Source organism: Aegilops tauschii, chromosome 2, assembly GCF_002575655.3.
Source record: "Aegilops tauschii subsp. strangulata cultivar AL8/78 chromosome 2, Aet v6.0, whole genome shotgun sequence".
Classification (NCBI taxonomy): domain Eukaryota; kingdom Viridiplantae; phylum Streptophyta; class Magnoliopsida; order Poales; family Poaceae; genus Aegilops; species Aegilops tauschii.
In genome coordinates, this window is record NC_053036.3 from 383,012,454 (window position 1) to 383,026,422 (window position 13,969).

Consider the following 13,969-nt stretch of genomic DNA (forward strand, 5'->3'; position numbering starts at 1 on the left):
GGATTGACTTTCACGATCTATCCCCGAACTCCTTCCTCAACATCTCGGCGTTCATCGTCGTGTGCGAGGCATTCCTCTGCATCCAACCCCACTTCGGGCTGTGGCTCAAAGTCTTCAACGTGAACCCAAAGGTGGTGGATGGCTAGCACGCGGAGTGTGGAGGAGCCATGGTGAGTAAGCTGTCCAATGTCTCCTGGCCGAAAGGCACTTTCGTGGAGACTGTCAAGGAATGGCAGAAACAATGGTTCTACAATACGGAACCCCGCGGCACTAACTGGGCCGCAGCTGCCGAAGTCAACCCCGGTGCTCCAATGTGGCTCACCTCCTGGGTCGAGAAGAGCCCAAACTGGTGTTCACCAGACGAGCTGATAGCGCTGCAGACGCGCATTCAGAGCATGGTGGACAAGAATGTCAAACTTGTTGATATAATCCAGGTGATGCTAGTTCGCTGGATTCTCCCGTGCCAAAGCCGAAGCCTCCCGCTATGGAAGTTCAATCCGAAGAAGCACCATACCCTGAAGAGGCTCTTCGAGACCACTCACAAAGATGCCTGGAGGTTGCTCTTCAAGGGCAACGAAATACCGCCAGCCACGGATTCGGACCGTGGGCATGATGTCAACCACCCCGTGAGCGAGGTAAGTTTTTAACGCGTCCTCTACTTGTCTGTTTCAAGGAGCATACATAAACTTTCACTGTCATTGCTTCTTCAGGAATGGATGGAGAGGGCGAAGAAGATCCAGTGCCCGGCTCCGCTGCCTGAAGAACCAGTCATTCCGCGTCTAGCGAAGATGCTGGTGCCGGGGCCCTATACGGCGCCGGCGAAGAAGGTCAAGGGGGTCCGAAGTGGCCCCCACCGCAAAGGTGCTGCGGACGCGATGTCCGCAGACAAGACCCATTCCTCCGTCGCTGAAGACGACGACGATGAAGAGGAGGAGAAGGAGGAGGAGAGCGACTCTCCCCCTGATGGAGGGAGAAATAAGAGGACGGCCTCCACAATTCTGGAGGCGGAGGCGCCCAAGAAGGGGAAAGGTCAGCTTGTGGGCAGCTCCGCATGGGACGTCGACAGCAGTCCGGAGCGACGCCCCCGCACTAAGCCCCGGCCGCATCGTAAGTGTTAAGACTCGTACATGCCCATAGATCTAACCTCTCCTCCTTGTCGTATTGACATGGTTAATCATGCTATTACAGTCCGGCCCACGACAGCTCCCAGCGATCCTCATCAGAGGGTTCGTTGGACTCGAAGGACATGGCAAGCGAGACACCGCCGGCCGCTTACTCTCCCAAGGCCAAGGGAGACGACGAGGTCCTCTCCCAACGGACCTTCTCAGGCCGGGAAGAGGCGCCAGAAGGCGAAGTCCCCGTTGCCGAACACCAGGGGGAGTCAATTCCCATGGAGACTTAGGATGAGGGCCGTATTCAATTCGGCCCTCAACCGGACTCGATTCCAGAGACCGGTACGGCTCCAGGATCTGGCACGCAGCCTCCTTCGAAAGAAGGGGGTATGCCTATTCCACCGGTGACCCCTGTCCAACCAGGGGCACCAGATAATCTGCTGGAAGCGCTGCGAGGCGCTTCCATATGGACGAGCACCGTGTTCTTATGGGCACGGTGATTGATAGGGTTTAGTCCGCCAAAAGTGGACTGACCGAAGCCTGCAACAGCCTGCTGACAGGTTTTGAGGTAAGCGACACAAAAGGAGAAAATCCTGATATAGACAGTAGCCCCTAAGACACTGTCCGTGTTCGGAAAGAAAAACCGGACAGAGGATCAATCCATGATGGCAGGAAACTAATTAAACTTGTCTGAAATGAATGTGCAGGCGTCGCTTTTGGCCGCAGCCTCACATACTGTCGAAGTCTCCGGACTAAAGCAGAGACTGGACAGACCGAGGAGGAGCTCAGTCAGGTGAGGAGGTAGCTCCAAGAAAAACAAGGTATGTGATAACCCGTTTTATATTAAGAAGGTAAAATGATATGCATTGACTGAAGTGTCAAGATGTATATAGGAGCGACGACAGAGGTCGAGGCCCTGAAAGAGGCCCTGGCCGAAGCCGAGGGGAAGGCTGTCAAGGAGCAGGCCACCCGTAAGAAGCTGAAGGCCCGGGTCAACGAGATTCAACAAGAGCTCCAGGACGCAGTGAGGATGTGCGAAACCTTGGAGCGCGACGCATCAGTTCGAGAGACCGAACTCGCCAAGGCTCGTCAGAGCGCGGAGACGGCCCGGAATGAGGCCCAGGGCGCCCTCCAGGAGATCCATGAGGCCAGAAAGATCACGATGGGTAAGGCATTTAGTATGCAAAGCAAGTGTATGAAGAACAAGTATTTCTTACTAACCCGAATTCGGAGTTCTCCAGGAGCCTACGTAGATTTGCCGCACAGTGTGTCCAACACCGTGGAGTTCTTTCGAGCCGAAGAAGGGAGCTCCACGGAGAAATTGTTCTGGTCACAGTATCTTGCACCAGAGCATCCCATGCCCTTCACCGATCAGCTGAAACAGCTGGTGGAGCTGCATAGGGTGGCCGAACTATCCATGAAGGATTTGATAATCGGGCTATGGCTAGCCGATGCTATGCCCGGTAGCTACTTCGGACTCGTGAAACGGCTGGTGAGCGCCTGTCCCCGGCTGGACGTTGTCAAGTGATCGGCCTGTATTGAAGGTGCGCGCATGGCCTTCGCCCGTCGCAAGATGTGGTGGGCGAAGATGGACGCCGTCGAGCTGACCAGGGGGCCGCCAGAGGGCAAGGAGCACCGCACACCCGAGCGCTATTTTGCGGATGTCCTAGAGGGGTATCGCATTGTGGCAACGCAGTGTGGGCAAGACGTTATTTTCGAATGAATATATTCGTGTTGTCTTTGCCTTGTATGATGAAACAAAGTCGGCTTGTAATATAATGCTTGTTATGTTTTAATTTTTTCCTCCTATGCGGCCGTGTTGTATGAAATCTGCTTCTGCCCCCATGTCGTCGGCTTCTGCCCCCACGTAGGTAGTACGGAGGTGTTCGGGATGGAATCTAAACAATCTTGATCCAATTGTATGGTCCTTGAAGGAGTTGTTTAGCGCAACGAACCAGGCAATCAGACTATGCGGCTTAAACACCCTCACTTAGCCATAGGAGTTTTATAATAAAACATGGGCGCAACCCCTAGTATCTGAACCAGAGTGCTATGAGCGTCTGATCGGGAAGTACCGATCCTTCGCGTAATGCGGAAAAAATCTCCAACGATTTGCAACCTCCGAACAGCTGACCTGCTCTCGCCGTATCATGACAGTCAATTTTCGGCTTTCTCTACTGAGGTGCTCCTTTGGATAAAACAGGGCACAATCGCAGCAGTTCTCCCTTTACTACCTTAGCCGATACAGCGGAACGTAAGGTAGCAAGCACAGGAGCCGGGCAACCCAACTATTGACCAAAGACATGATTTGGAGCCAATGCATATAATGCTAAATTCGGGGTGCCGAACTATACGGTAAAAGTGTTCGGACTTTTGTTGCCATGTTGTGGGGTGCTATGAAGCCCCTGGCAAGGTGGAGCACACCGAGTGTACGGGTGTTATTTGATAGAATTACCTGGAAGAAAAAGGCAAAAATAAAGAAGGAGGAAGAACCAGTGGTAAGCTAAAGCCGTGGAAATTTAGGCCGCAAACTGTTTCTATTATAATTTCATTGGTGCGTTAAAGCGCGTTCGTACAAGTGGTGCAATAAGCAGAAAGGCTATTTACTATGCCTTCACCAAGAGAGAGCTGCGTATGGGTCCTGAAAAACAGGTAGAGTGATCGTTTAACGAAACCACCTAGAGAAGTCCCCCATATATCTGCGGCTCTCTCGTGCCGAGCTTGTATAATACCATTCGACAGGGTCAACTGACCGCTCTTATTATTGCCGTCTTGGTGTGCTTGTCCTTCGAGAGGATCCATGATCAGGCCATCGGATGGGGTCTACGGGATTGAGACCTGAAAGGAAAAAGTAAAAGCAAAAGTATATGTGTATCCGGTGCCGGTTGAGTTGCACTGTGGATCACAAGCTAGCTGTGCCTCCGTTGGTGCCCATGGAATTTCGAGTGCGTAGTTATGTACGCGCAGCGCGAATGCCACCGCTTGATCGGGACTGAGACGGAGGCCGAATTACTCATCGAGCTCCTGACGAGCCGAGTTGTCCTGCTGTGGGGTTGTTCGGACCCTCTTAACGGTGTTCGTGGGCTTGGCGGCCGCATTAGGGTTCTGCTTGAGAAGGCCGCTCTGTGCTTCTGCTGCTAAGGCAGCTGTGTGCTCTTCTGTATGGAGGGAGCGTTCCGTATTTCCGTTAACCGTGATGGGGCCGCATGGACTGGGCATCTTGAGCTTAAGATAAGCATAGTGTGGCACTGCATTGAATCGAGCGAATGCTGTTCGTCCCAGCAGTGCGTGTTAGCCGCTGCGAAAGGAGACAATGTCGAAGATTAACTCCTCACTTTGGAAATTGTCCGGAGACCCGAAGACAACTTCCAACGTGATTGAGCCCGTAAAGTGGGCCTCGACACCTGGTATGTCTCCTTTGAAGGTAGTCTTTGTGGGCTTGATCCGTGATGGGTTAATGCCCATTTTGCGCACTGTATCTTGATAGAGCAGATTAAGGCTGCTGCCACCGTCCATGAGGACTCATGTTAGGTGGAATCCATCAACGATTGGGTCCAGGACTAGTGCGGCTGATCCGCCATGCCGGATACTGGTCAGATGATCCCGACGATCAAAAGTGATCGGGCACGATGACCATGGGTTGAATTTTGGGGCGACTGGCTCTATCGCATAAACGTCCCTTAGTGCGCACTTGCGCTCCCTTTTGGGGTTGTGTGTAGCATATATCATGTCCACCGTTTTGACCTGAGGGGGAAACTTCTTCTGTCCCCCTGTGTTTGTCTGCCGGGGCTCCTCGTCGTCTTCGCTTTGCGATCCTTTTTCCCTGTTCTCGGCGTTTAGTTTGCCGGCCTGTTTAAAAACCCAACAATCTCTATTGGTGTGATTAGCTGGTTTGTCTAGCGTCCCATTTATCTGGCACGAGCGATCGAGTATGCGGTCCAGGCTGGATGGTCCCTGATTATTTCTCTTGTACTGTTTCTTCCGCTGGCTAGACTTGGAGCCGCTGAATCCGGCGTTGACTGTAGTGTCGTCGGTATTATCGCTATTGCTTCGGCGTTTGTGTCTGTTACGTAGGAGCTTGCTGTTACTGTTCTTAACCTCAGAGGGGCCTGCCTCGCTGGCTGGGTTTTTGCTATGAGCCAACCAACTATCCTCACCCGCGCAAAAGCGGGTCATAAGTGCCGTGAGGGCTGCCATAGATTTTGGCTTTTCTTGGCCGAGGTGGCGGGCGAGCCATTCGTCGCGGATGCTATGTTTAAAGGCCGCTAGGGCTTCGGCATCTGGACAGTCGACGATCTGGTTCTTTTTAGTTAGGAACCTGGTCCAGAACTTCCTGGCTGACTCCCCAGGCTGTTGAACTATGTGACTTAAGTCATCGGCATCTGGTGGCCGAACATATGTACCTTGGAAGTTGTCGAGGAAAGCTTCTTCCAGGTACTCCCAGCTGCAATAGAATTCTCGGGCAGACTGTTTAGCCAGTGAAGGGCTGGTCCTTTAAGTTTTAGTGGGAGGTATTTGATGGCGTGAAGATCATCCCCGCGGGCCATGTGGATACCGCGGGATCGGTTGTTCCATCATATGATTCGATGATTACGGGTTTAAACCCTTCTGGGAATTCGTGGTCCATTATTTCGTCAGTGAAGCAAAGAGGGTGTGCGGCGCCTCTATATCGGGCCGTGTCGCGACGTAGCTCTGATGGAGTCCGTCTGCGGTTTTCGGCCCGAGCGTGACTAGGTTTGTCACGTCCGAATAGGTAGCTGTTCTCGCGCGTTAAAGCACGTCCTCGCGATCTGTAGATCGATCTTGTATGTTCTGCTCTACTGTCCAGGTCTTGACGGAGGTCATATGTATAGCCTCGAGCTGTCTTATCCCTGCCTTTACGGCGGGGTGGGACAGTCTGGTTTTCGGCTCGTGTTGCCGTTTTATACCGACCGCGCGGTGGCCGATCAACCGCATTGCGTGATGCTGGTGCAGGGTCTGGCGCCTCATCGTCGAACTGAGGTAGTAATCTGTGCTTCGGGTAACTTTTGGCTGGGCGTTTAAGGCCGTATTCCTCGGCTGCCAGTACATCGGTCCATTTGTAATTGAGCAGGTCTTGATCAGCTTGAAGCTACTGCTGCTTCTTTTTCAGGCTCCTCGCAGTGGCTATTAGCTGAAGCTTAAAGTGCTCCTACTCCAGAGGCTCCTCAGGCATGATGAAGTCTTCATTGCCGAGGCTCACCTCCTACTCGGAGGGCGGACGGTAACTACTGTCCTCCGAGTCTTCTTCTATGGCCCGTTCCTCAGGGCTGACATGCCCTGATTCCTGATTGTCTTGTTTGGCAGTTTGTTCATCGGGTTCTTCTGTGTCTTTGGCACCATCCAGAGTGTTGTTGTCTCCTGTGCCGGTGTTGCTGTCCCTGCTGCGGCGGGATTTAGAACGGCGCCGCTGACGCCGGCGCTTTGGTTGCATTTTAGGAGGGTCCTCCTTTGCTGGGTTTTCCTTGTCATCGCCGCTATTATTTTTCGGCGTATCTACCATGTATCCGTCATATGAGGAAGTGGCCGTCCATCATCCAGTGAACAACGGGTTTTGGGCCTCCTCGTCTCCGGCATCGTCGTCCATACCATCGATGTCTTTGGAGTCATAGTCAAGCGTGTCGGTTAAGTCATCGACAGTGGCTATGCAGTGGGTGGTGGGTGGGAAGCGAAATTCTCCCCCATCATCAGCCTGCAGCTTGAACCGGACATAATTCGGCTGTGAATCCCCCGCCAAGGACAGATTTTTTAATGAGTTTAGCACATCGCCCAAAGGTGAATGCTGAAAGATGTCTGCGGTGCCGAATTCGAAGATCGATAAACGATCAAGTTCGGCGTCCGCGGGCTCATATGGTTCGGAACTTATGGCTAGAGACGAGTCCGGAGTTCCGGTAACGCCGGTGTCCCATGAGTTTAGGTCCATGTGCGGCTCCAATGCCGCGGGATCCGTGGCCTCCGTGGCGGGGTTGAGCTTCCCATCCTTGGATGGCGCAATATGCTCCGGATCTAAGGCCAGAGAAATTACAGGAGCTATCTCCTGAAAGCGGTCAGTCGACAGACTTAGGTCATATTCGTCGAGGTGACCGGGAGCGGTCGCCGCGGTCTTGAATCCGGCGAAGATCAAGTCTCCATGGATGTCCGCGACGTAGTTCAAGCTCCCAAATCTGACCTGATGGCCAGGGGCGTAGCTATCGATCTGCTCCACATGGCCAAGCGAGTTAGCCCGCAGTGCGAAGCTGCCGAACACAAAGATCTGTCCGGGGAGGAAGGTTCCTCCTTGGACAGCGTCATTGTTGACGATTGAAGGGGCCATCGAGCCTTTTGAGGACGGCACAGCGGAAATCTCAATGAAAGCACCAATGTCGGTGTCAAAACTAGCGGATCTCGGGTAGGGGGTCCCGAACTGTGCATCTAAGGTCGATGGTAACAGGAGACAGGGGACACGATGTTTACCCAAGTTTGGGCCCTCTCTATGGAGGTAATACCCTACTTCCTGCTTGATTGATCTTGATGAATATGAGTATTACAAGAGTTGATCTACCACGAGATCGTAATGGCTAAACCCTAAAAGCCTAGCCTGTATGACTACGGTAATGATTCTCTCTCTCCGGACTAATTCCTCCGGTTTATATAGACACCGGGAGGATCTAGGGTTACACCGGGTCGGTTACAAAGGAAATGAATCTACATATTTGGTCGCCAAGCTTGCATTCCACGCCAAGGAGAGTCCCATCCGGACACGGGTGCAGTCTTCGATCTTCGCATCTTCACAGCCCATCAGTCCGGCCCATGGCTAGAAGACCGGACGCCCGAGGACCCCTTAGTCCAGGACTCCCTCACATGCCTTCGGAAAGACACGCCCTGCCCTCCGAACCTAGAATCGGACGACGGGCCTGAAAATTCAGTTGATATCCCGGAGCCCGAGCTATTAAGTTCCGAAGTTTTTCAAACTCCGGATCCCAAATTGGGCCAGGGTTCGGATTTAAAGCCACCCACCCACCCAGATATAAACGATCTCATGCATATACGACAACAGTCTTAGGAAACAGTCCATCACTTTTGGGCCAGATTCCTCCTCGTCAAAGACAAGATTAAAGCTTTCCGCGACGAAGACGCGATCGCAGTATTCAGCAACAATTGCACGGATGAAGGAATCCTCAACGCCATCAACCGTCGTCGCGTATTACACTTCGCTGACTTGACAACCATAGTACAGAAGTACTGCGCAATGGAAAGCACCTGGAAAACCCAGGCAGCTCGCTGGGAACCACCGGTTTCCACTCAACCCCCCGTCCAGGCAAAAAGGATGCACCCTCGTGGGGCACCTGACAGTAAAGAAATCTAAGCCCATTACGGGGCATGGAACTATTCTCGAGGGATGGCTCGATAGGCCATGCAAAATACACACAACACCGGATACCATATCGACCCACAACCTTAGAGCATGTTGGATACTCCGGCAAGTGGCCAAGAGCAGCGAGGAACTACTCACCACAAATACCTCAGATCAACACCCCCCGGAAGACGATGACCTCAGAGTATTGACGGTCTTCGAAACCTTCGCTTCAAATAACATGCGCAAAAGGGCACTCCGTGACCTCGCCGAAGTCTGCCAAGTCGCAGCAATAAACCCCTGGAATGACACGGCCATAACTTTTAATGTCGGTGATGAACCAAAATTCAGAACAGTCCGGGCACCAGCCGCCTTGGTCCTTAGTCCAATCATGGACGGCTTTCGGCTTACCAAAGTGCTCATGGATGGCAGCAGCGGATTAAACCTCACTTATGAGGACACACTCAACAAAATGGAAATAGGCAGGAGCCACATCGAGCAAAGTAGCACGACCTTCCGAGGAATTATTCCCAGTCGGGAGGCGCGATACGCTGGAAAAATCACACTCGACGTGGTATTCGGCACGCCGGCGAATTATCGGTCCGAAGAAATAACCTTCCAAGTGGCCCCTTTCAATAGTGGATATCGCGCCCTATTGGGGCGACATGCATTTACACGCTTCCAAGCTATACCTCATTACGGGTACATGAAGCTCAAGATGCCCAGGCCCAATGGTATAATCACTCTTGCCAGCGATCCGGACATAGCACTCCGCGCCGAAAATAAAACCGCATCCCTGGCCCTCGAGGCATTTTCCAAAGCCCTCGCGGCCAAAGAATTAACCGCACTACGCTCCACGGTGGATAGAGACGATGTAATCCTGTACAAGCGACCCAAATCCACCTCCTTTAAACCAGGAGATGAAATAGTCAAATTTCAAGTCCACCCAACGGATCCCAAGAACACAGCATCCATCGGGGCACAGCTGGACCCAATGGTTGATGCCGCGCTACGAGAGTTCCCGCGCGAGAACTGGGACATATTCGCTTGGCACCCTTCTGATATGCCAGGAATCCCACGCGGGTTGCCCGAACACAGCCTCAATATATTGAAGGGATATAAACCGGTCAAGCAAACACTGCGGCGCTTTTTCAAACCCAAACGTTAAGCCATGGGGGAGGAGCTAGCCAAGTTAATCGAGGCCGGATTCATTAGAGAAATAAAACACCCAGACTGGCTAGCAAACCTGGTGATGGTGCCAAAGAAGGATAAATCATGGCGCCCGTGCGTCGATTTCAAAGACCTTAATAAGGCCTGCCCTAAGGATCCCTTCCCCCTCCCCCGCATCGACCAAATTATCGATTCTACCGCACGACACGACTCACTGTGTTTCCTCGACGCATATTCCGGATACCATCAAATCAAAATGAAGGAGTCCGACCAAGCCGCAACGGCATTCATTACGCCATATGGGCCATTCTGCTTCAACACTATGCCCTTCGGGCTCAAAAACGCCGGGGCCACCTATCAACGCATGATTCAAACATGCCTAGAAAAACAGATCGGCAAGACAAATGAAGCGTATGTGGATGACGTCATCATCAAACCTAGGCACGTCGAGTCATTAATAGACGATCTACGCCTCACATTCGACAACCTCCGTACATACGACATCAAGCTCAATCCGGAAAAATGTGTTTTCGGCGTTCCCGCTGGAAAACTGTTGGGCTTCATCGTCTCCAATAGAGGAATTGAGGCAAATCCAGCCAAAATCCGAGCTTTGTCACAATTGGCTACACCAACAGACCTTAAACAGGTCCAAAACTAGCCGGATGCGTGGCAGCTTTAAGCCGCTTTATCTCCAGATTAGGAGAAAAAGCATTGCCACTTTATCCCCTTCTCCAACGTACCGACCACTTTGAGTGGACAGATGCGGCAACGGCTGGACTGGAAGAAATAAAGGCCCTTTTAGCGAGCAACCCAATCCTAGCCGCGCCGAACGTTGGCGAACCCATGTTATTATACATATCGGCAACACACTAGGTGGTGAGTGCCGTGCTCGTCGTCGAGCGAGAGCAGGACGGACACAAGTTCCCGCTCCAGAAACCGGTATACTACGTCTCCACCGTTCTCACACCATGCCAATCCCCATACCCTCATTACCAAAAGATAGCATACGCGGTCTTCATGGCATCCCGGAAGCTGCGACACTACTTTCAAGAGTGCTCGATCACGGTGGCTTCCGAGGTACCACTCAACGACATAATAAACAACCGCGATGCCACCGGCCGAATTGTCAAGTGGGCCATCGAGCTCCTTCCATTCGACATAACATACAAAACGCGCCGAGCCATTAAATCGCAAGTACTGACTGACTTCATTGCCGAATGGACAGAGGCCGGACTCCCTAAAGAGTACGGCACATATTCCAACTGGGTTATGCACTTCGATGGTTCCAAAATGCTGGCGGGATTAGGGGCGGGCGTTGTCTTAACGTCCCCCACTGGAGATGCAGTTCAGTATGTACTCCAAATATTATACACAGACTCCAACAATGCAGCCGAATACGAGGCCTTGTTGCATGGTCTTCGGATGGGTTCTCCATGGGCATACAACGCCTGGAAGTGCGCGGGGACTCAAACCTCGCAATATCTCAAATAAATGAAGATTTCGATGCCAAAGATCCGAAGATGGCGGCTTATCGCAACGCCATTCTCAAAATGTCAGCCCGGTTCGAGGGGCTCGAATTCCATCATGTGGCTCGAGAAAGTAATCAAGCAGCGGATGTCCTTGCTCGCATCGGCGCCAAGCGCGACCCCGTCCCACTAACATCTTTCTGGAAAGGCTTTTCAAGCCATCCATGGTGTGGCAAGGGGAGAGCGGCAACACTAGTCCGGATCCGACCATAACCCCAGATTCCGAACACATCGATATCATCCGGGGCTCAGCCACCGAAATAACACCGTCTGCCCATCTTATCATGGCAGTCATTGCCCCATGGACCGAACCCTTTTTGGCCTACCTTAATAGGCGAGAACTCCCTGAGGATCAGAATGAGGCTCGCCGCATTGTCCGGTGCTCGAAAGCCTACAAGGTCCACGACGGAGAACTCTACAGGAAAAGCGATACCGGAGTACTTCAAAGATGTATCTCCGAGGAAGAGGGGCGGCAGCTCTTGGCTGAAATTCATGCCGGTCTCGGTGGTCACCATGTCGCGGCTCGGGCCCTTGTAAGCAAGGCCTTCCGTACAGGTTTCTATTGGCCGACGGCCCGAGCAGATGCACATGACCTTGTCCAACATTGCGTCGGATGCCAGCTTTTCGCCAACCAAAGCCATATGCCACCCACCGCTCTACAAACAATCCCCATCACTTGGCCTTTCGCGGTCTGGGGGCTTGATATGGTCGGACCCCTTAAAGGAGGAAGCCATAAGAAAAAGTATCTGCTAGTCATGGTAGATAAATTCACTAAGTGGATAGAGGCCAAATCAGTTAAAATGGCAGAAGCCGAACCAGTGATAGACTTCATATCCAGTGTTGTGCACCGTTATGGTGTTCCACACAACATCATCACCGATAACGGCTCCAATTTCACAGCCGATGAGGTGAAAACCTGCTGTGCTAATCTGGGCATTAAGCTCGACTACGCCTCTATCTATCACCCGCAAACAAACGGTCAAGTTGAACGAGCCAATGGTCTTATTGTGAGCGACATTAAACCCAGACTAGTGCGGTCTTTGAAAGAATCAGACAAGCACTGGGTTGAGGAGCTCGACTCCGTACTCTGGGGGCTGTGGGCCATGCCCAATCGCACTACCGGATATACACCTTTCTTCATGGTGTACGGCGCAGAGGCCGTGTTACCCTGCGACATTATTCATGACTCACCTCGAGTGCGCATGTGTCGGCGTTCTGGGAACGGGGGTCCCCAGACTTGCCTACCTGCGGCCCACGGCGTGGCTCCACAAGCGGGCCCGTATGGCCCATCTTCACCAGCGAGTACTCAAGACCCTCGCGAGGGGCCATGTCTCGCGAGGCGGACGACGCATGACCTCCTCGGGAGCGGCCTCACCAGGCTGGCTCGCGAGGGGCGAAGAGATCAAGGCAAGGAGAACCTCGCGAGGATCTCATGACGTAAGCCATGACGATCGAGACCAGGCGGGCGCCAGCGCACACAGTGTCCTTGTTTCCTCTTTGGCGCTAAGGAGGCAAGCGCAGGCGAGGAGTACCGAGGCGTCAAGCAAAGGTTTCCATATCGGTGCAATGAGACCAAGACCAGCAGGACGGCAAGACGGAGGTCACCTTGGAGCCCAAGACGACGTCACCACCAGAGCCTTTGGCAGGCAAAGACTACCTTTGTCAGGATAAGCTGTACTAGCTGTCCCCTTTCAAATTGGCAGTTGTGGGATCCCTTCCCCGCTCAATATTTGGGAAGAGGACCAGGGCCTCTATAAATAGGACTAGCCACCACGGTAGGAGGCATCTCGAACTCATCTCGAGTAATCCTCCCCCACACAAGTCCATCGAGCACAAGAGCACCTCTCCCCAGGAGGCTGTTCTTCCCCTTGTACTGTTCATCCCCAGCCCAAGAGGCAATCCACCGCACCACACTAGAGTAGAGTATTACACCACATCGGTGGCCCGAACCAGTATAAATCTTGCGTCTCTGTGTTCTTCGGGTTCGACGAGTTTCTCTGCTAGATCGTGGAGTGCGAGAAATTTTGAGAGGGGAGATCTTCACGCGCACCCCAGTGTTCGAACCTTAAGGGTTTTTCCGGAACCCGAAATCTGACAGCATGTAGGAAGAGAGAGAGGCCAAGCTTGATCGGTAGGACAGCTTAGATGCCTTGGAGGAGGAGCGCGGCGTTGCAAAAGCCCGTTCCGCATTTTATCAACAGCAAGCCCGCAGACATCAAAGCAGAGAAGTGCGGGCCAAGACTTATAATGTTGGTGAACTCGTTCTACGCTTGCCGGAGAAGAAAAAGGACAAACTCAAGCCCAAGTGGGAGGGTACCTTCATCATTGACGAAGTTCTCACTGGAGGAGCGTACCGCCTGCATGATGCAGCAGACAATCGCCTAGAGCCGAACCCCTGGAACGCGGCCAGACTACGAAGATTCTATGCCTAGCGCCGAACTCTTTGTTCATCTCCTTCTCCCTATTGTTTCCATTATTTATTTTCTCCTCTCTTTTTGCTTCTTCTTCCTTTTTTAGCCTTAAAGCTTTCGTGCGGCTAAACCATGCACCTATGACATACACATCCTCACATATGTACGTCCATTATACCTGGGGGCTTCTTGCACAGAAGCTTATTATTGTTATTTTCCGAGCATCAAGCTCATCACATATGTGTTTTTTTCGTCATATGTACCTTTTCTTCGCCATTATATGCATCGATATGACTTAAGTTTTGGCCAAGCTGGGTTGCCTCGCTCCTGTGCTTATGCCCTACATTCCCGTTTGTTCGGCTAGGGCATAAAGGGAGCACCTCTGCGATTGTTACTGCC